We start from the raw sequence: 22,086 nt of genomic DNA, 5'->3' as shown, positions 1-22,086 counted from the left end.
TGCCTGGAAAATTCCACGGGCTACAATCCATGGGTTCGCAAAGTGTCAGACACGACTGAGCGACTTCACTTTCACTTTATCTCTCCTTGCTATTCTTTGGAACTCTGCATTCAGATGGGTATATCTTCCCTTTTCACTTCTCTTCTTTTCTCAGATATTTGTAAGGCCTCCTCGGACAACCATTTTGCCTTTTTGCATTCCTTTTTCTTGCGGATGGTTTTGATCACCACGTCCTGTACAATGTCCTGAATTTTTGGTCATAGTTCTTCAGGCACTCTATCAGATCTAATCCTTTGAATCTATTTGTCACTTCCACTGTATAATCGTAAGGGAGTTGATTTAGGTCATACCTAAATGGTCAGCAATAAAAATAAACATTTGTTGAATGAACAAGGGTAGCATTAAGAAACACTCCACGGACAGGATGTGCAATACTGTTATTGTCCACTAGATGGTGGCAAAGCACACTCATTTCCAGTTTCATAAATTTGCATCTCCTGTGGCTAGCTGTCCTTACCATAGCAGGTAGACAGGACATTATCTCCATTTAACCAGCAGGAAAGCAAGGACCTGGAAAGGACACATGACATCCCGGTTTGCCAACTTGTCAGAGCCAGCCAAGACACCAGGATCTGACACATCTCCTAGATTTTCAGAGCATCTGAATCAGCAACCCAGCTAGATACCCCCATTTTTCACTTTCCGTATACCCTGCCCTCTCTCCAAGTCTCATTCTCCTAGTTGCACCCTTTGACTGAGGTCAGAAATCTATTTCCCAAGTCCAAACCAACTAGCCCTGGGCCTGGGAGACTTCAGGACAAGTTTGGAGAGGTTACGAAATGGAGCTATCTCACTCGCTGCTGCTGCTGCTGCTGCTGCTGCTGCTGCTGCTAAGTCGCTTCAGTTGTGTCCAACTCTGTGCTACCCCATAGATGGCAGCCCACCAGGCTCCCCCGTCCCTGGGATTCTCCAGGCAAGAACACTGGAGTGGGTTGCCATTTTCTTCTCCAATACTCATGTTTATTAGGCACCCACAGAACTACTGAAATTATCAGGATAATGAAATACCAAAAAGCCCAGTGTGAAAGCCCTTGGTAAAGCTGAAGGGGTATATAAAAGACTTGCCTGGGGGGTTCATTTATATTATTGAGACCTAGCCCCTTGACTTGGATATAGCCTTCAGAAGTTTTATGCTGGCCTCCTTCTGTATTCTCTTTTTGTGCCAAGGAGGAAATGACTTCCGGCCTGCTTCTCTGGCCCTTCTTATTGCTGACCCTGGCACTGACATTTCCCGATCCTGGCCAATTTTGAGCCTAAGCAGTGCCAGGAACCATGTAGCCCCTGGTGAATCCCTAGCCGCTCTTCTTTCTCCTTTGCTCTCCGGGGAAGTCCTTCCAGGGAGTAATACAGCTCTGGAAGAACAAAGACTTCTCCATAAGGTACTTGAATGGCATCAATTCAGAACAGGTACTTAACCAAGCCCAGGGACCGTGTTGGAGATTAGATTGCTGCTGACCCACTGGACAGTTATTTTTTTAATTCAAGTGTATTTGGTTTACAATGTTGTGCTTCAGGTGAACAGCAAGTGAAGATTATATATATGTGTATATAAATTGCATATACATTATATACTTTTCAGATTCTTTTCCATTATAGGTTATTACAAGATATTGCCTGTGCAAGATATTCCCTGTGCTATATAAGCTAGGTCCTTGTTACATATAGTTGGACAGTTGATTCTTAAAAAAAAAATTATTTTTGGTTGTGCTGAGTCTTCATTGCTACCCACCGGCTTTCTCTAGTTGCAGCCAGCAGGGGCTACTGTTCTTTGAGGTGCATGAGCTGCTTCTTACAGTGGGCTCTAGGTGCACAGGCTTCTGCAGTTGTGACTTTTGGGCTCTAGAGTGTAGGTTGTTGCTCTCCGCAGCATGTGGAATCTCCCTGCACCAGGGATTGAACCCATGACCCCTGCATTGGCCGACCAATTTATATCCACTGCACCACCAGGCAAGTCCCTGGATAATTATGTGAGGACATTCGTGCACTTAAGTAGACCATAGAGTTGAAGTGTTGAAGGTTAGGGTTCAAATTCCAGCACTCCCGCCTTGCCAGTGTCCCAGAGCTTGCTTCTCCATTTGCAACACAAGTTATAACTTGAGTTCAGAAGTACAGGACAGAAATTCATTTGCTAAAGCCTCTGCCCACTTCGGTATCCTTGCCTGGAGAATTCCGTGGACAGAGATGCCTGGTGGGCTAGTGCAGTCAGAAACAACCAAGTAACTTAACACTGCCCTCCACTGGGCCAAGGGTATAGCCAAGGCTGGGAGACCTGTAGACCTATAACCCGGTTTCACTGGCCAGATTTACTGGGAGCCTTTTACCTACCTATGCAGGGAATACAATCTGAGCTAGGACACTTTAGGGATTTAGAGAATGGGTGGGACCATGAGGGTATTTCACTTGCAAATGAGGCATTATCTGCTGGTATACAGGCCATTTTTGGCCACCTGATATGAAGAGCGAGCTCACTAGAAAGACCCTGATACTGGCAAAAAATGAAGGCAGAAGGGGAGAGGACGAGATGGTTGGATGGCATCACTGACTCGATGGAGTTTTTGAGCAAACTCTGGGAAACAGTAACAGAGAAGCCTGGCGTGCTGCAGTCCATGGCGTTGCTAAGAGTTGGGGACGACTTGGCAACTGAACATACAGGAATTCCACAGGACACGTGACCACATACTCAACTTGTAGCTTGGGAATTGACAACTTTAAAAGATTGTGTGCGAGTCACCTACTGTCAGAGCTCTTAGACTGGCCTTACTTAGATAGAATCAATGTAACACCTCTCCTCCCCATGTTCCCCAGTTGTTTCTCTTTATCCCAATCCAGCTTACAGGCAACTGCTAAGCAGCAGAAAGTAGGTTTCTTTAAACAAGTGTCTTTCAGGTCACTCACCCATTTCACCCCTTTCCTCTGTAGATTCCTGCTCTTCCTGGAGATGGGGCTGCATGACAGAACCATATACTTATACAGGAACCAGGCAGAACACTCACAAAACATCCATTTTCTATTCACGAACAGAAGTTTGGTATATACATAAATGAATCACACCAGTGAAGTTTTTTCAATTTTTATTGATATGTATAATCAATTTTTCAAAACAGGCTTCTCCAATCACTAGTTGCATGAGGAATATCTGCAAATTACATGCATGGTAGTTACATTACGTTGTCATGTAAACACAAATGCAAAGTTTCACACTATTATCTTCCACCTCCCCTAATTCTAAGGCCTAGCACCTGAGAGACAGGAAGTAGAGTCTGGAGAGTAAAAGTCAAGCAAAGACGCCACAGGGATTTGAACCCCGTCCTGGAAACCAGGAGTGCCAACCACCAGCATCTTTTGCTTTTTTTTTTAAGATAAGAAAAGGCAAAAAAGCAAAACCTGAGAAAACAAAAAAGATTTTGTTTTCTCAGGAAAAGAAAAACCTTTATCAATAACCCTATTGAAGAGCACTGGAGAATCTGCTTCAGCTAAGGTGCTAGCTTGGTCAAGTCTGTTATGTTCACCTGAAAAAGTCTTAGCAGAGAATTTTTGCAATCCCACCCAACAGCCCTCTCAACTGCCAAAACACTTTTCAGTTCATAAATGTACTCTCCCACCCAATATGACAGTTCTTAGATGCTATTTCTCCACTTACTGGTTTGAAATGTTTTTTTAAAGTCATTGGATAATGCCACACACTTACAACACTTTAAGAGCTTTTTAGTTGTGGTCTAAATATTACCTGTTGACAGGTAAATTAATGGTCTTTTCTAGTAGTGCAACCCACCGGAAGACCTTGGCAATTACCTTAAAAGCGATTATGGATCATGCCCACAAGGATCCAAGCTACCAGCAGCATCGAGGTGAGGGGTGAAGGGTCTGCGCTAGGCCAAAGGCACAGGGTGGCGATGTGGCAGAGAAGTCACTTGTGGGGAGACCTTGCTTTTTAACAGGCTTCTGGAAAAGCTAGGGAAAAGTGGTTGCCCGCTTTCCCCCTTTCCCTCCCCTTCAAGCATCACTTGAAGTTCAGGCTTCATTAACAGCTGCTATGAAAACAGCCAAATTAAATATTAGGACAAGCACAGGGATATATATACAAGGTACTCAAGCATTCCTTTAAATGCTCGCTCCCCCAGAGAGCCTCAATGCACATTGTCAAGGGGGTTGAGTCAAGTCCTCATTTCTAACAGAAGATGGGGCTGTGAGGCCGACACCATTTTGATTGACCTTAGTTAATAGCGCTTTGTTGTCTCTCTTGCCACAGGAAGACTCCATGGTTGTCCTACTTTAAGCCTTTGGTGCCTTTAGTGAGGGGTACCTGAAAAATCTTAAAAAAAAGGCTTAGCGCCCACCTCACCCCTCCACCCCCAGGCCAACAAACAACTTGCTCATGCTGTTGACTCCAGCGTAAAGCTGAAAGGTCATTTAACACTGAATTGTTTACTCATACAGATCTGACTTGGTATGTAGACATAGAAAAAACTTGTTCACCTGTTGTCCTCATTTTGTCCACTGGTGAATTCAACTGGAAGCTCCTTCTATAGTCTGAAGAATACCATCTGAAAGAACTAGTGGTTCCCAATCCCCACATTTAAAATGCAGTGTTTGGTTTATTATTTTAAAAGTAAGTAAGCTATTTTTCCTTACTGGGTCTGGCTTCTCTGGCCTTTCGCATACGTCTGTTGTTTTGAATGTTCCTGTGTATGAAATTAAGACCAGGGGAGGAGAGAGAGACACCCAAACAAAAACAAATGCACTAAGACCACTGAACTGTTGGTAAACATTTCCACTTGCCAGTTAAATTTCTTCAAGAGTGCTGCTCGTTTGGAATTATTTCTTGTCACTGATTTTAAAGTTGCATCTGGAAAAGACTAAAGGCTTCAGTGCCCTCCCCACCCCCTTACCAGAAGTGAACAAAAAGCATTTTACCTAAAAAAAGCACAGCAAAAGGGACTCCGCTCCAATCACAAACATGAATGCTTAAAAAGCTGCAGAAATTTCCTCAACACTCAGCCTTTTATCACTCAGCTGGATTTTCTTTTAACAATCACTACTCCACTCCAAGCATTGGGGGAAACACAACTTTGACTCATACTCCAGTCGTTTCAAAATGCATTCTAATAGCAGCGGATCAGAACAGTACTGTATTACTTGCCAAGAGAACACACAGACCTGAGGTCAAGACAACTGCATTCTGTGTAGTCTGTAAAAAAAAAAGCTAAAACAAGTAAGCCCCACCCTCTCCTCCCTTCCCTCCAAATTCAAGGGGAAAAATGTTTATACTTAAATATGCCGATAAACTCACTGCAAGGTCTGACACACTCCCTAGGAGAACAGAAGGCAGAGCCAAGCGTTTACATGAAAGCCAAAATCCTGAAAAGCTTCACGAAGGATGAAATGAAGCCTCTGCAAAGGAAAATTCTTTAAAAAAAAAAAAAAAAAAACCAACCACCCCCCCACCAGGTATCTAAAAAGTAGGCCAACAGTGTGAACACTGGCTAACACCAGATGAGATGACTAAGCAAAGTTAACATGCAAACTGGAAATGTGGACAGTACATTCCATTACTCTAGTTTAACCACTAGACAGACTCCTGACTTTCTGTAAACATTGTAGGAGTTAAGTTACCTGTTCTTCTGATCATAATCTCCCACCTGTCTAAGAGGTATTTATTCCTTATTTAGAGGGCCTCTATTGCCATGTGCCTGGAATTATTAAATGCTCATCACTTTTACGAAGGACAAAATTTTTTCCTGCCTTAAATTAAATTCGTTCTTCTGCTCAATTTCCTGATCTTGTCCATTAAAGAGTGTTCGCAGACAAAGTTTCTGAAAGATGAGAAGAAACCCCCCCCAGATTGCCCCAACACTAACTACAGACAAACAATGTTTTATTTAAATAAGGAGACAGCTTCCTAAAAGCATACATTCTCTAAAAATAAAAAGTATTTTATTTTGAATGATTTAATGGTTTTCTGCACAATACACATAACATTTGAATTTTAGCAAGATTAACAAAATCTGAATTCTTAACAGTACAATACTATCCCTTAAATAGGGCTGTCAGATTCAAGGCTAAACAAATGTTCTTAGTTTTATAAACATTATCTTTGCTAATCTCAAGAGGCTTTAAGGAATTACTTGCCTCTTGAATGAAATGTGCTGTCCCATCATCAAAGCCCACAGGAACGCTGTCCTGTCTAATTTTAAAAGGCTGGATGGGACGATGCCTCACAATCCTGAAATCCCTTAGGTAAGGGACCTAGGACTTCCACAGCTCTTCACAAAGGTAAGCACTTATTCCTAACATGCAATACTGCAGATGCAAGTTAAACTTATCTGTTAACAGCTGCCTGCTGTTTTCTGCTCCCAGATGAAATGAAGCAACTCTTCTGATAATGAAGAAAAACCTGTCTGAGGCAAACGAAAGATTGGCAAACAGCACAGCCTCTTCCTCCTCTCAATTCACTTGATCCCACTCATTTCAATTATTTCAGCTTCTTTTTTTTCCAGGATTAATATGTAGCGCTATTTTCATTTCGCTTTTTTAATTCTGCTTTTGTAAAAGCAGTATTGAGATTGACATTTTGATCTTCACTGTATCGTTATTTTTATTTTTCATCAATTCATTATTTTTGTGGATACAGCTTGATAAGCCATTAACTTTATAGTAGTAGATTCCATTAACTTTAAATTGGTAGTTTTCATTTGCTTTTTTTTTTGCATGTGCAGACAATGTGTTCATCAGAAGAAAATCTCAGGGTTATGCTTTTTTCCCCAATGTAGGTATGAAATACAATCTTTTCTGCCTTTACTTATCATTCACCAAGGAGCTGTTCCCCTCTCCATCTAGGCCATCAGATTGCCAGGCTGGTTATGACTCAGAAGATGTTATCTGAAAAAAGTCTACAGAAAAAAAAAAGGTTTCCCCTCCCTCATCAACAAAAGCCCACCCCCTCTTATCAGTTATGATTTACAAGGCTTAGATGTAAATTCAAAATACAATTAACAATAATTTTGAAGCATACCTTAACAACAAACTTTTCCTACGCTAAAAAAGAAAAGAATAAACCAAACAATCTTGCTTATATACAGCCGAAAAAAGAATCTTACTTGATAATACAAAAGCTACCACCAGAAGAAATCCCTTCAGGATCATTAAGCCACCTCCTTTGCTCTGAAGCTCCTATAGTAGTATTAAGTTTTATTAAATCACCTGAAAAATATTCCAAGAGAGAACCACACACTACTATATCCGAACTTTACCATTTAAAAAAAATTCCCCAAGTTTTTATCTAAGTCAGCGCAGAGGGCCAGACCAACCCCCAGTCATTTTCCTTTCCCAAGCCCTACTCTTTTAAATCCAGTGAATCTTCATCAACTTCCCCATCTGTTAAATTCAAAAATTGGGGCAAAACAGAACCAGAGGATTTTGAGTTACTTGCCAACTTGGAAGTTGAGATTTCTTTAGTTTTTCCACCTTAAGTATTTAAGTTCTCTGGCATGAGTTTATCTGTAATCAAAAACTAAACAATTACCTAAACCCACGCCCCCCCCCCCATCCCAATCATCACAAGCCACTGCCAACTACAAATCGCCAAAATTTGCCCCTCCCCTTTAATAAAGGTATCTTAAAAGTCGTTATTTGAAAACTTAACTTCAACATTTGGCCTAGTCAAGCTCTTCTGAAGTTCTCCTGAGATGACTGAATATGAACCAAAGCTGCACTGGGCTGTACATTTCAGCTTCACTGGGAATACTCTTCCAAGGAAAAAAGCTGCTCCAATCCCTGAAGGTGTTGGTGCCAAACAGCGTAGCAGTACAATCCTTCTCTAACTCAGATTGTCAATAGTACTATAGAATCTGTGGAAAATCTTAGAAAAAAAAAGTTTCTCCCCCACCCTCTTCCCTGTTCACACCACCCCAAAATATTTAAGTAAAAATAACCAGTTACGTACTTTATAAAAATATTTAATAAAGGGGTGGGGAAAAAAAGAATAAACTACCAGCCATTACTCCAATGGACAGCTGCGCCACAGACCTCAAAGTGAAAGCTGCTTGTGCTAGAGTTTCTATAACTGTAAACCTGCAGTGTTCTGATTATCCTGATATTGGATTTTCTTTTCGCCTGTTACCTCGAGTCATTTGCCTTTGGAATTCTAGACAGACCTAAAGGGAAAAGAACTCAAAACATATTTTGCTCCCCCCCAAAAAAAACTCCCCCCGCCCAGAATTATACACCGAAACTACATATTTAGAAGACTTTTAAAATACAGGGTGAGGAAAGAAAAGTAGGCCCTCTACTCACGAAACTGAAATGCTTCATTACCCCCAAACTGAATATAAAACCTGTTTACAAAGCTTGCTGAAGTTGTCTCACAGTTGTTCTACCAAATTCAGGACATCCCTCATATTGGTTAAAAACAAGAACACTTGCCATCTACCATTCCTCCGGGCCTTGAAGTCTGCCCTCAAAAGCTCCAGACAAGATGCATGAGAAAATAGGCCTGAAAAAGAGAAACCTACGACACCCGAAAACCGGCCTACATCCCCGTAATAAAATCCCCTTTATGCTTAAGTATACAACTCCCCCATTACTATTAGGAAAATTTAATAAGAGATATTACCATACTGAGTTACAGGAGGAAAAAAAACCCACGATAGTGCCGACTTCACGGATTTTTACCACACCACTGGCTCTCCCTGCGGGGCTCGTACACTGGTCTGCTGCTCTAGGATCCTCTATCTATCCTCCACTCCGCCTGCTCGCCGCCTCCGCGTGGTTGCCAAGCCAAGCCGCACGCTAGCTTCACCACACCGCACTGGCTTCCTCCTTCCTGGAATCCTCTCCTAGCTTCACCTCCAAATCGTTAGGACTCGCTCCTTCTTCCTAGCTTCCTTCACCAAGTCGCACTGGCTCCCGGGCTTCTCTTTCCTATCTTCACGAACTGCCGCTGGCTCCTCAGTCCTAGTTTTCACCAACACTGGCTCCGAATCCTGTCTGCCGCTCCTGTCTTCCTAGCTTCACTGAATCCACTTCTGCGTAGCACCTGCGTCAGCTGTTATTTAGCGCCTAGTCCTCAGGATTTAAACATTCATCTTAGCTCAAAGTCCAATAACTCGATGGTTATTCTTGCTCTTCAATTTAATTCACTTATAAAGTCCTTTACATTTTCCAAAGGAAACTACGCTACCGCATTTAAGGCCTTTCAGATTTTTAACTCTCCCAAATACATTCTTAACTTTTAAGTTACTTCAGTCCCCTTCAGTAACTTTTTGCTGAGATTTTAAATTGACTCTCCTAGTTTCCGGATTTTCTTCTAAGTTGGTCCTGGTCTACAGTAGTTTTAAAAAAAAACCCTCATCTTCTGAGATCTAACTTTTGCACCACTAGAAATAAGTTGATGGGCTTTTACAATAAATTCTTATTGGCTATAAAAATTTCCTTAGTTTTTGTTCCTGTAATTTATCCAACATTATTGATTTTGAACTATCTAAATTTTTGGACGTCTATCTTGTATGTTTGCGTCCAATAGCTTTCTTTTCATTCTATCTTAAGCACTCGACCGTATTTTCAATTTTCTCCTAGATTTGTCTTTTTCTGCCTACTTACTAGGCTCAGGTTTTGTCTTCTAAAACGTGTATCTCTATCTTCTCTAGTTTTTTCTTCACCTTCCTGTACTTCTGTCTTCCGAATTTTCCACTTCAATCTTCCAATTTTCTTTCCTACCATTCCTAGTATTTCCGTCAACTTTAGCCAAACAAAGCCTTAATATCAAGCAGGCTTCAAATGACGCCATTTTTACTGCGCCGTGAATTTGAAGGCATTATTTCTGAAACCACCTTCAGTTAAATCTTAAGATGGCCTTTGTAGTATTTTAATCACCTACAACTCAACCTTTTAAAACGTTTAGGTTCGATTTACGTAACCCAACGTTTTAATGTTAAGGTAAAAGGTTGCCCTTCAAGTTAAGGCTTAAAAAAAAAAAAATCCAGACTTTGCAGTCCTAGCTCATCAATTCTTTTAAATTTTTCACTCCATGAAAAAATTTCAGCTCTTAACCTCCATCAGGTTCTAAAATTATCTTTTTTCTTCCCTCTTCCTTTCTCCAACTACTCTTTAAGTCTTCATATTTTCCGTAAAATTTATCTAAGAACTTAATGCAAAGCAGTATCTCCGTATTTTCACTACTTATAATCCCTAAAGAAATACACTAACGCCTATCTTTTTTAATAGAAAAACTTATCTGCGGGCTCCTCAAGCAGCATCTCCATCCCTAGAGCCATCTCTGCGCTCGCTGCCTCAATGCCTGTCGCACAGGCCGCAGCGGAGTATTTATAGAACAAGTACAGCTCACACCTCCGGTATTCAATACTCCTCCGCCGCCTTTGTGAGGAAAGCAAAAATAGTTCCTCTGAAGAGGTAAAAATAGAATCTCATTTACAAAACTTTCTGGACTTTTCCTAACAGTTTATCCAACTTGCTTGCAAGCCCTGTACCTTGTACTTATTAGCAAATAGATTTGAGCTGAAAATTTGGGCAAAAACAATGAAAAGCACATTTAAATAAACATCGAATAGCTCATAAAAACTAAGCGCCGTTACGTGGGAAGGTTTCTAGTAGGTTTTAAAATACTTTTCGTGTTTCCTTGGAGTACATTGGGTACAAGTCAGTGGTTTTGGAAAGGAGGTTAAGTTTCCTGACGGCCTTCCTTTCCATTATGCAACCGAACTTCAGCCTCACAACTACAGACCGCAGCCATTTTAGAAGCCGTAAAGTTTTGGGAGGCACCCCCCCCCCCCAAAAAAAACACAAAAACGGTCTCAGGTCCTGCGAGGTGGTTTTGATGTTTATACCTCACCCGGCTCATTTGGCCTTTTATTCGTAAAATACAGCTACTCCGGGTTATCCACTTAAGAATTCTACTAATTGTAGAAATCCACTTCCGGAAAATCTCTCAACAGTTACCGTTTACTGTTGTCCCCTGCAATAGAGCTGGACCCATCTGAAGGGCTTAACACAATGGTGGGCTTGTTACTTGGCTTTTGTTGTTGATTTTGTATTTACTAAATACCAGCTAGACTCCTACACTTTTGGTAGCCTGTTTAGACATGGCCTGGACTTTCTGTTCTTTCCAAACGTGTGCTGTTTCAAGTATCCGGAAAAGCCAATGGTTTCACTGTCAAAGACAGACCTCCGGCTGCCACTCGCGGAAGGAACGTGTTCTAAAATGTTTGTGAACCTTTAGTTAAGGGTTTACTAGGTTTTTGTGGTTTTCCCCCCTCCCCAAATTTTGTATTATCTCCATTTTGATTCCCTTAAGACTTTTAAAAGTAGAGCACAAAGAGAAATAACTTTCCCCCAAACCCAAAGCCTTTTCTTTGTCCAGATTAATCAGTAGTCCATTTTAAAAACACGTTCTCTGTCCTACCAAAAGGGAAATCCGAGGGAAGCACCGGGAAAGGAGAACTGCTGCGTCTCCGACGTTTGAAGACATGCCTCAGTTCTCCCGACTGCAAGGGGGACCTGTCTCGCGGGCGAGGACTGAGGATTTAGAAAAGACAATGGCGCCGCTGGTTTCCAGACACGCCTTCCACGCAGCTAAAGCGACTGCGGCGACAAAAAACCAGGGAGAGGCCAAGCGGGATAAGTATAACCTCCAGAACCCTCGGCCAGTGAGTCCAGGGGTGGGGCTCGATCCCCACACCCCACGCCGGCACGGCGCAGGGATATGCTGGCCGTGAGCCGCCTCCCTTTGTGAGGCGTCGACTCGCGGGCGGGTTGCCGGTTCTAACCGGCTCCAACCGGTCCCGGCCGCCTCCGGGGGCGGGGGCGGTGGCGGTGGCTGTTGACGCAGCGCGCCACTGCGCACGCGCGCCCCACCCCCAAGGCCGATGCCTAGCCTAGAGAAATGCGTGGGGGAGGGTGGCAGCTGTCCTTGGTTGGGGGTTTATTGGCCGCCGCTCCAACTTTTCACCACGCTTGGGCTTCTCTTCTCTTCCAGGAGATCCTGCCTTCCTTTTCAGCCCAGATGGCCTATCTTTCACGTCCTCCGTCTTTTGTCATTCCATTATCGCAAAGTCATCCATTAACTAAAAATTTTGGCACATCATCCTTCCTCTTTAATTGTTTATTGTAACAGCCCTTGAGTGTTTGTACGTCACCAGATTTTGTTAATCTGGGTTGCTTGAAACAGAAGGGGTCTCAGAGATTGACCTAACAGCTGCCTGTTTTTGTTTGTTTTTTTTGGAAGAGGGTGTTGGTTGTTTTTGAGGAGAGCAGTGGTGAGATAAAGTGGAACGCTGCAGGGCACATGGTGATTTAAAACCTAGACCCCAGGACAGGGTGACCCCACTCTTTGACCCTCTCTTAACTCCAGAGTTTTTAATTCTAGAACGTGTGCAGATGTTTACGCAGTACATTCCAAAAGGGGTAAACGGAGTCCGTTGGCACGGTATAGCTTAGGATGGCCTCTTAACGTCTCTAATCTGTATTTTTAAAACCCCTTTGGTTTTTACAAACGGCACTGGTTGTGAAAGGGTGAGGGAGCAAGCTTGGGGGCCTTTAGCAAGTGAGGGTTCTGTACCCTGTGCTAACCTCATAACTTTACTAACCCCCCCCCCCCCGATAAAGCAGGGCTAGCTTAAGCAGCTAATTAAAATGATGTTCGTGAAGCTGTACTTTTTTAATCAATCTTTTTCCCTGTAAGAGTGGAATATTACAGAGAAGCCGATGGTTCCCCTCAGATGCAGTTTTGATATTTGCTCAGGGACTGGAAAATTTTTAGTAGATTTTTAGGACTAGAAGGAGGAAAAACTGAGTTGGGTCACCTCATTTTACAAATGGGGATTTGGGGGCCTGGGGAGTTTGGGATTTGCTTAAAATCAGACACAGCTAATTAGTATCAGAAGTTATTCTTGAATCTAAGAATTCCAATCTCATGGCACTTGCCTTTCTCTCCCACTCCCTCTTACTACTAACCCCCCTTCTCCCAGGGCTCCTGTCAGTCTCCTTGACTGCCCTTCTCTAGAGCTTGGTGGGAATGGGAGACCTAGGCCCCCCGTCTTGTCTGCGATCTCTCGCCCACTCTTTCTCTTCAGGAGCCACTGAAATAAGAGCCCTGAAGTGCTTTAAGTAGCTGTTAACATAGCTAACATCACCGACTTGATGGACATGAGTTTGGGTGAACTCCCGAGAGTTGGTGATGGACAGGGAGGCCTGGCCTGATGCAATTCATGGGGTCGCAAAGAGTCGGACACGACTGAGCAACTGAACTGAACTGGACATAGCTAACTAGTCATTTCCATTCTCCTTACACACAGGTGTAGCATTTTGCTTATACTGTGAGAATGGCTGTGTTGTATTTGGCTAATTCCCCCTGAGTTTGGGGAAAGAGATTTGAATGAAGGAAACTTCGGTGAGAGGTATGGCTTGCCAGAGACAATTCTTACCTTTTTTTCCCCCGTTGGTAAGTAAAAAATATTTTAGAGGTTATGAACTCTGACCCTCTTTTTTACTATTTAGGCCTGAAGGTTTACTGCCCTCATCTCTCCTAGCTTTTGCTTCACAAAATTAGTGGTCTCCAAAATACTCCTTAGCAAAATACTAATTCCTTCTTCTTCTTCTTGATATGGTGAGTCTCTTTTTCTGTAAGATAATTTAAACAAGATGGCCTAAATTTGCCATTTTCTTTGGTGAGGAGATAGATAATACATTTGATTATGAGCCTTTCTCTCAATTCTTTTGAACCAAGGCTCTCTTTAACACAAAACTAAATTTTCTTCAAGGCATCTTTTGTCTGGCCCTCGTTCATGTTCCTTTTACTTCATAACATTCTAAGGCAGCTGGTCTCAAAACCCTGTTTATTCCCCTCTACCTCAGGCTGAAACCTGGTCTTTATTTGGGCCTAAGGGCACAGGTATAAGAGGGCTAATCCATCTCAGCTGATGGGTCACCTTGTGCTCCCACCGCACCCTCAAAATGCCCAGGCTAAAAATAGGAGGCTCCTGGTTCTGGTTTCTGGCAATTACTCTCCTGGCAGCATGTGACCTTGGGTACTACCCCAAATAGCTTCTCAGTGGCAATTTTCTTACGTGTAAAATGAGGAGATGAGAGGAAAGGAATGATGATGCGGAGTCTATAAAGTGCAGTAAACAAAGAGATGAGACGGGAACATGGAAGGTTTTAGACCTCCTGGCTGTAGCTCCAAGGAGGTGGGGCACTGAAAAGGACTAAAGTAGCAAAAATTTAGAATCAGGCCTCTACAGCATCTGTCACCTAATCCTCCAGAATCACGTCAGGCCAGAAACCTCCAAAGAATGCTAGAATCTGCTCCACCTCCTCTTTTTAATAAGGCCAGTGGGGCTTAGTCAAGAGAAGTTTCTGAGGCCTTTCCTTTCTGGGTTTAAGGTTCAGAGGCCAGTCTGAGTGGGTCTTCAGGGATATCTGGGAACCCCCCACACCTCTTTTCTTGTATTTCCTCTAAGCTCGTGCTATTTAGCTAATCCTTTGTTGCCAGAGACAGTTTTGGAAATGCTGGTCAGCAATAAAGTAAAGAGTGAAGTCGCTTGTCGTGTCCGACTCTTTGCGACCCCATGGACTGTAACCTACCAGGCTCCTCCGTCCACGGAATTTTCCAGGCAAGAGTACTGGAATGGGTTGTCATTTCCTTCTCCATGGGATCTTCCCGACTGAGGGACTGAACCTGGGTCTCCTGCATTGTAGGCAGATGCTTTACCATCTGAGCCACCAGGGAAGTGCGGTCAGCAATAAAAGGCAAGGGGAATCCCCACCCAACCCCCATCCCGGAGAACAACTTTCTTGTTTTCTAAAGACTCAAGAAATTTGCAGTTCCCAGCGCCATTCTGCTGCCCACCTTCCCCAAGCTGATCTCTGGAATGATGACTGCACAAAAGTTAGCTCCCTCCTCTCTGCACAGCAGACTACTCACACTGTAGGAAAATCCCACAGAGATGGATGCAGCTCAGAGCTCCATTATGCAAAAGAGAGGTCATTGTTTTCTAGGGGATTTTGGGCAGCTAAAAACGTACCCAGAGAAAATCTAAAATCAACCACTGAAATCCACCAGACACATAGTTTACCTCACAGAGAACTGTGGGCAATTCTAGCAAAAACAAGTTACAGAAACTAAAAATGGCTGTGTCATCGGCCTTCCCCAAACTATTGTTGGGAAGAGACAGCCTGAGCCTCTCTCTCTCAGGCACTGAACATAACTAGGCTGAAGAGTAAGGGAAACATTCTCCTCTTATCTTCCTCAGAAAAGCAGCCATCTTAAAGGAACAAAATTGTGACATTTGCAGAAATGTGACCGGACATACAGACTGTCTTACAGGGTGAAGTAAAAAAGAGAAATATAGTGGAACCTAGAAAAATGGTACAGATGATCTTTTTTGCAAAGCAGAAATAGAGACACAAATGTAGAGAACAAACGTATGGATACCAAGGGAAAAAGAGGGGCGAGAGAGTGGGATAAACTGGGAGTTTGGATTGACATATATACACTGTTACACTATGTGCAAAATGGATAACTAATAAACTATTGTATGACATAGGAAACTCTCCTCAGTGCTCAGTGGTGAACTAACTACATGGGAAGGAAATCCAAAAAAGAAGGCATGTATATGTAAACACGTAGCTGATTCACTTTGCTGTACAGCAGAAACTAACACACGTTGTAAAGCAATTATACTTCAATAAAAGTTAGTAAAAAGAATCCAGGGACTCCCCGGGTGGTCCAGTGGCTAGGACTCTGTGCTCCCAACACAGAGGGCTCAAGTTTGATCTCTGGTCAGGGAACTAGATCCCACATGCTGCAACTCAGGCCCAGCACAGCCGAATAAATAATTAAAACAAGAAAAGAAAAGAATCCATCTTTAAGTGTAGGACATAGTGGAAGAGTTCTGTGAAGATAGAATCCTCTTTCTGGGGGAGAATATAGGCGAAAGTATCTTGAAAAAGAGGTTTCTCATCTCCAGTCCAAGAACATGCTGCTAGTTCCCTCTTTATTTGCCACATAATGTTCTTGGCCCTGGGCCCTGCAGCCTATTTGTGGATCTTTCCGGAAGGCCAATCTGTAGCATCATGGGGTGTAGGAGGACAGAATGACAACAAGAGGCAGAAGGCAGCTCTGTTTCACCCTGTTTCTCCCCAGTTTAAGGGCCCTTCACCGGCTTCACCCAGAACTTCCAGACCTTCCTTTCCTAGGCTGTGCACCCTCCCTGTGGCCTCTGCTCTTGTCCTGGCTAGCCTTGAGTGGAGACGGTCTACCGACCCCCTCCCTAGGCAGAGAACAGGGTCTCCCAGCTTTCTTCAGTCCCTTCGTTGTGCCTGGTGCACCTGCAGGACAGGAAATCCAGTGGCAGCTTTATTTTCTGTAATATTTATTGAGCACTGTGCCATACGCATTCCGTGGACCTCTCTTTTCAGTTCTCACGATCACCCTGTGAGGGAGATGCTGTTGTTAACCCCTTGGATGGATGAGAAAACTGAGGCCAAGGCTGTCTCTCTTGGCATCACTAGTGCCTGGCACAGACTAGAAGCTCAAAATGTGTCTATTAAATAATAATTAAATGAATACATTGGAATAGTATCTCTTTTGAAAGTGAAAGTGAAGTCGCTCAGTCGTGTCTTGACTCTTTGCAACCCTATGGACTGTAGCCCGTCAGGCCCTTCTGTCCATGGGATTTTCCAGGCAAGAATACTGTAGTGGGTTGCCATTTCCTTCTCCAGGGGATCTTCCTGACCCAGGGATCGAATTCAGGTCTCCCACATTGCAGGCAGACTCTTTACCCCCTGAGCCACCAGGGAATCCTTAAATTAAAAAAAACAGAATAGTTTTTTTAACACAGTAGATGCCCAGTAAGTGCAGAGTGATGGGTAACCCAGCCAGGGAGGGGCTGTGAAAGGATAACTTGGCCCCCATCCAGGAATGTCCAGTCCAGGGACACTTTTATAAAGTGAGCTCAGTGGTTCTCTGAAGTTTCCAGCACTTTGTTGCACTGTGTAAGTATTGGAGGGTGGTGGTGAGGAAGAAGGCAGTGATTAGACAAAAGCTTGATGTGCTTTGATAGGAACAAAATGCTTTCAGATGTGACGCAAACATGATCTCCCAGCAGGCTGGAGTAAAATGGCACTGAGCTGTCCTGGGCAAGAAACTGCAGAACTTCTAGACAGAGTGATCCACAGCGGTGGGGGAAGGGCGGCACCGGAAGGCTGTCTTCAGTGTCCATGGAGCTCTGGCCTCCAGAGCGGAGGGCAGGTCTCACTATCGCTTCACTGGAGGACTCACTGTAGGAGTCGCTGTGTCTAGCTCTGACCTGTGCTGGGGGCACTCTGGTTACTCATCCTCTGAGGCCTGAGAGCAGACCTTCCAAAATAGCCTGGAGGGACTGTGAAGCTTCCCAGTGGGCAGCATGCATGTGTTCAGTCACCCGCTGAGGTCCAGACAGATGCTGTGTTAGCATCACACACCCAGCACAAGGCTAGAAAACACTCCTCCCCTCCTACACACACACACACACACACTCACACTCATACACACACACAGGTGTCCATTCTTTCTCCACACAGCTGTGGCCCACATCCAGCAGAGACCAGTCTCATGAAATAGGGGTAGAGGTCACGAAGCTCTAGGAACCTTGCCTGCGTGCCTGTGTGCATGCTCAGTCATGTATTCCTCAGCACATGCCAGATAAAAACTGAAGCCACGGCACCATGGGTCTTTATCCAGGGCTGATGTAATAGTAGAGGCTTGCAGCAATTGAGGCGGAATGGACCTTAAAGCCCTTTAGGTGATGGGAGCTCACTAGAAAGCAAGAGGAGCAGGCGGGGAGACAGAAGCGAGGTCTGGGAGGACTTGAGTTACCTGGAGAGGGAGTTGAGACTCGACTGTTTGCACAGAAGGATGGCTTTTGAGCTGGGAGAGGCCCTGGCTTTGGGTGGTATTGTGTAGCTGCTCTTTGCAAGGTGGCTGAGCTGGGAGAGGCCACAGAGGGGAGGGCACCAGAGTCCATCGTCCCAGCCTGGGCCAGACGTCATGGAGGCTTGGATTGGGGTGGATGGTGGCATGGGACAAGAGAAACAAGACAGGTATAGGTCTGCAGAGGCTCTCTGGGCTCCCCACCCTGGCCGCCTCCTCAGCACCCTTTCCAGACTCATGTTCTTTCCTCCTTTTTTTGGCCACACTGTGTGGCATATGGGATCTTAGTTTTCCATCCAGGAATGGAATCTGTGCTCCCTATGGTGGAAATGCAGTAACCATTGGACCTCCAGGGAAGTCCCCCCACTTTTTTAAGCATTCATGTTCATCCTTATTTATTTTTGTGGGGGACCGAACCCAGGTCTCCCACATTGCAAGCAGATTCTTTACCAGCCGAGCCACCAAGAATACTGGAGTACCCACTTTCCAGGGGATCTTCTTGACCCGGGAATCAAACCAGGGTCTTCTGCATTGCAGGCAGATTCTTTACCAGCTGAGCTATCAGGGAAGCCCAGGCACTCAATAGATGTTTATTAAAAGAAAGATTCTGTAAATTCTATAGTGCTTTACAATTTTCAAGTTTCACATGGGGTTTTTCCTGGTGGTCCAGTGGCTAAGACTCGAGTTCCTGATGCAGGGGGCCTAGGTTTGATCTCTAGTCAGAGAACTAGATCCCACACGCTGCAACTAACAGCTCTCACAAGCCACAACTAAGACCTGACACAGCTAAATAAATAATTTTTTAACAATTTCACACATGTGACTTCATATAATCCCATAATAACCCTTTCCCTCCACCTTTGTATTGCCCCTCTCCCTTCCCTCTCCCCACGGGTAACCACTAGTTTGTTTCTATATCTGTGAGTCCAGACGCCTGTTCCCTACTCTCAGTGACACATCTGCCTGGGATGCCCCTCCCTCTCTCTTCAGATGACATTCTCATCACCCTGCCCAGACGTCACTCCTGGGAAAGGGCCTCTCTGACCAGCACATCTGAAGTCATCCTGTATCACCACCCCGCAGTAACTCTGTCACAACACAGCCTATATTTTCCTGCTTGAGTATGTGTTTGGTAACACGTCCCCCTCTCTTCAGAGGGTCAAAGGGCCTCCAGGGTTTGCAGCCTGGTTGGCAGGGAGGATGGGATGTCACTGCTGGAGGCTCATTCTTCATAGATACAGGAGAGATGGGTCTGTGCCATCCCTCCTACAAGCCCTGGCTGTGGACAAAGGGCAGGAACTCCACAGAGATGTCCCTTGGCTTCTTTTGAAAACTTGTTTCTGTAAGGCCAGAGCTCATTCTGGCCCCTGCATTCCCAGCTGCTGCTGCTGCGGTGCAGCTAACCTGAGATGGGGCGCAGCTTAGAATCCAGAGGAGGGAAATGGGGGAGGGGAGAAGGAAGAGAGAACTTCCCGTGTCTTCCCCACTCTCCACAGACGTCGTCGTCACTTCTGCTTGTGAGTTCCACAAATGGACAAACAAAATACTCCCCCTAAGAAATCAGAGCATCCAGATAATTTCTGGGGAGCGGAAGTGGTGCACCCCCACTACTTAGGTGCCCCTGGGCTTGTTTCAGCCCCGCTGCCCTGTAATCCAGGGGCGTGGCGGAGGGGTACGGGGGCGGGGCGGAGGGGTACGGGGGCGGGGCGGAGGGGTACGGGGGCGGGGCGGGGCGGGGGGGGGCGGAGCATGCCCGACAGAGTGACTTGGCTCAAGAACCATAAAATGGTTATAGAAGCTGTCATTTCTCTCCTTTTGCCTTCCCCCAAGGCAAGAATCCTGGGGCTCCTGGGAACATCGGTTGGGGGCCAGCCCTGGCGACCCATGGCAGCACAGTGCCCAGCATGACTGCAGTTCTGACACGTCCACACCAGACGGGCCCTGGTGTCACCAAGTCTCAGGCTGCCTCAGGCCTCTTCAGCCTGCAGCCTGCAAAAACCCAAGAACTTTAGACACAGCAGAGCTTGGGAAGAAGGTGGAGCCAAGAACAGTACTGGGAAAAGTATATGGGTGGAAATTTCCATGACTCTTCTGCCAAAGCAAAGACTTCAGCTGAGGCCCAAGACAGAGACAAACCTGGGAGCTAGAAACCATCAAGGTCACAAAGGGTCACCTTTCCTCATTCTCCCAGATCTTTGTCAGTAGCTGCCCCACCCTGAACCTGGGCCATAAAACTAAATCAGTTGTGTCCCCTCTATTCCAGCCCCACTTGATATCAGTCTCCTAGTTTCATGAGACATCCTACCACCTCTCCCTCAAGGACATGGGCCAACCTCCCGGCCAGTGGAAGCCCCTGCTTTAGAAGCCACATCAAGGCCCCTTGCCTCCTGCGGGAAGCCTTTCCTGCTGAATGGCCCATCCGTCCTTCGGTCACCCATTGCCATCATTGTCCAGTGACCTCCCCAGCACTCTTGTGATCATGCCCTTTGCTCAGTGACTCATCTGTTACCCTCAGCCATGGTCTATGACTTTTATTGCTGTTTATCACTTATCCTTGAAAGCACAGTCCAAGTCTTCCTATAGCCCTGCCTCAGCTCAAAATAGTGGTGCACACAGCTTGTACAGCATCCACACAGACCATCCTGTGTGTTCCTCCAGCTGGTGAGACTCTGAGAGGCTCACCCCAGGTTCCAGCTGCTGGTCCCCAGGATCCACCCCCAGCCCAAGCCTGCACTTCCCCAGCAGGAGTCCAGCATGAATATTTACAGACTTGACCTCTTTCCCCACTCCACCCCCACCCCGATCTGAATCCCAGAGAGGATGAATGATGGGGACTCAGCCCGGGGTCCTGGCCACAGCCTTCCCTGGGGCCTGTGCAGCCATGCCCACCAGCCCTCAGCCCCAACCCAGCAACATGGGTGTCCTGGAGCCAAGCAGGTGTCTCCTCCCCATTCTTCCATTCAGTCGAAAGTCACCTTCCCTCAGTCCCCCAGAAGATCATGAATCTCTCCCCCTCTCCACCCCATCTGGTTCTAAAACTCTTTGGCCTTTATAGAGGGGTCATGGAGAGAGTGGCCTTGAGAGTCCCACACACTTGGTCTCAGCCTGGTTCCCCCATTGCTGGCTATGCCCTGTTATGTGGCAAGTAAGTTAACCTCTCTGAATCAAGTTTATTCCTCAGTGAAATAGGGGTGATCTGTGTAGTACCCCCTTCTCAGAGTTGTGAGGATGTCCAGAGCTTAGTATAGTGCCTGGCTCAAATGATCCATCCTGTAAATGGTGGCCATCACCACCTTCCTTCCCCCCACTCCTGTACTAAGTAGGTAGCCCCCTCCCAGACTCCCAGGTCTGACTAGAGCCAGGCACATCTCAGGAAGGGGTTAAACACTGCAATGACTTCATCCTTGCCTTGGAGGAGGAAGGAGGCAGAGAAAATAACAAAATCAGGCCAGAGACTGGGTGGAATTTTCCAGTGTTCATAAACAGGGCCATCTGGGTTGCTAACTGTGGTCACCATGGAAACGGTCACGTGTGCCTACTTTCTGATTATTCCAACCTGGCTCAAGGCCTATGACACAAGCTCCAGGCCTTTTCATTGGCTGCCACATTCTCTTGCCACCAAAATCTAGCAGGAGATTGGCCAAGTGCAGTTACTGGGCTGGAGTTAGATCTTCCCCACGCCACTGCTGGAACCTGCTGGAAGCTGTTGTTTTGAACCAGAGGAAGATGGAAAATAGGCTGCCAGAGATATTGCCATAGCAACTGCTTTCCTTTCTGCTCTCTTAGGAGTTGATACTTGACTTCTTTGTAGTTGAAGTACTTTTCCAAAGGCAGAAGGAGTGGCGGCCATTTTACACTGACTTAAGCATCTTCTTTGAAGGGGAATACTCTCATCATCCCCAGTAGTCAAGGAATTTCTGAGCCTCTACTTATGGCTTTGGTTACCAGTCCACCCTGCTTTCTTTTTGTGAAATGGAGTATTCATTCAGGACACCCTATCTTCTAGGGCTGGAGTAAGTTTGCAAATGGGCTTCCCTGGTAGCTCAGTGCTAAAGAATCCACCTGCTAATGCAGGAGATTCGGGTTTGATTCTTGGTCCAGGA

Source organism: Bos javanicus, chromosome 29 (genome assembly GCF_032452875.1).
Source record: "Bos javanicus breed banteng chromosome 29, ARS-OSU_banteng_1.0, whole genome shotgun sequence".
Taxonomy (NCBI): domain Eukaryota; kingdom Metazoa; phylum Chordata; class Mammalia; order Artiodactyla; family Bovidae; genus Bos; species Bos javanicus.
Note: the sequence above shows the minus strand (reverse complement) of the source record.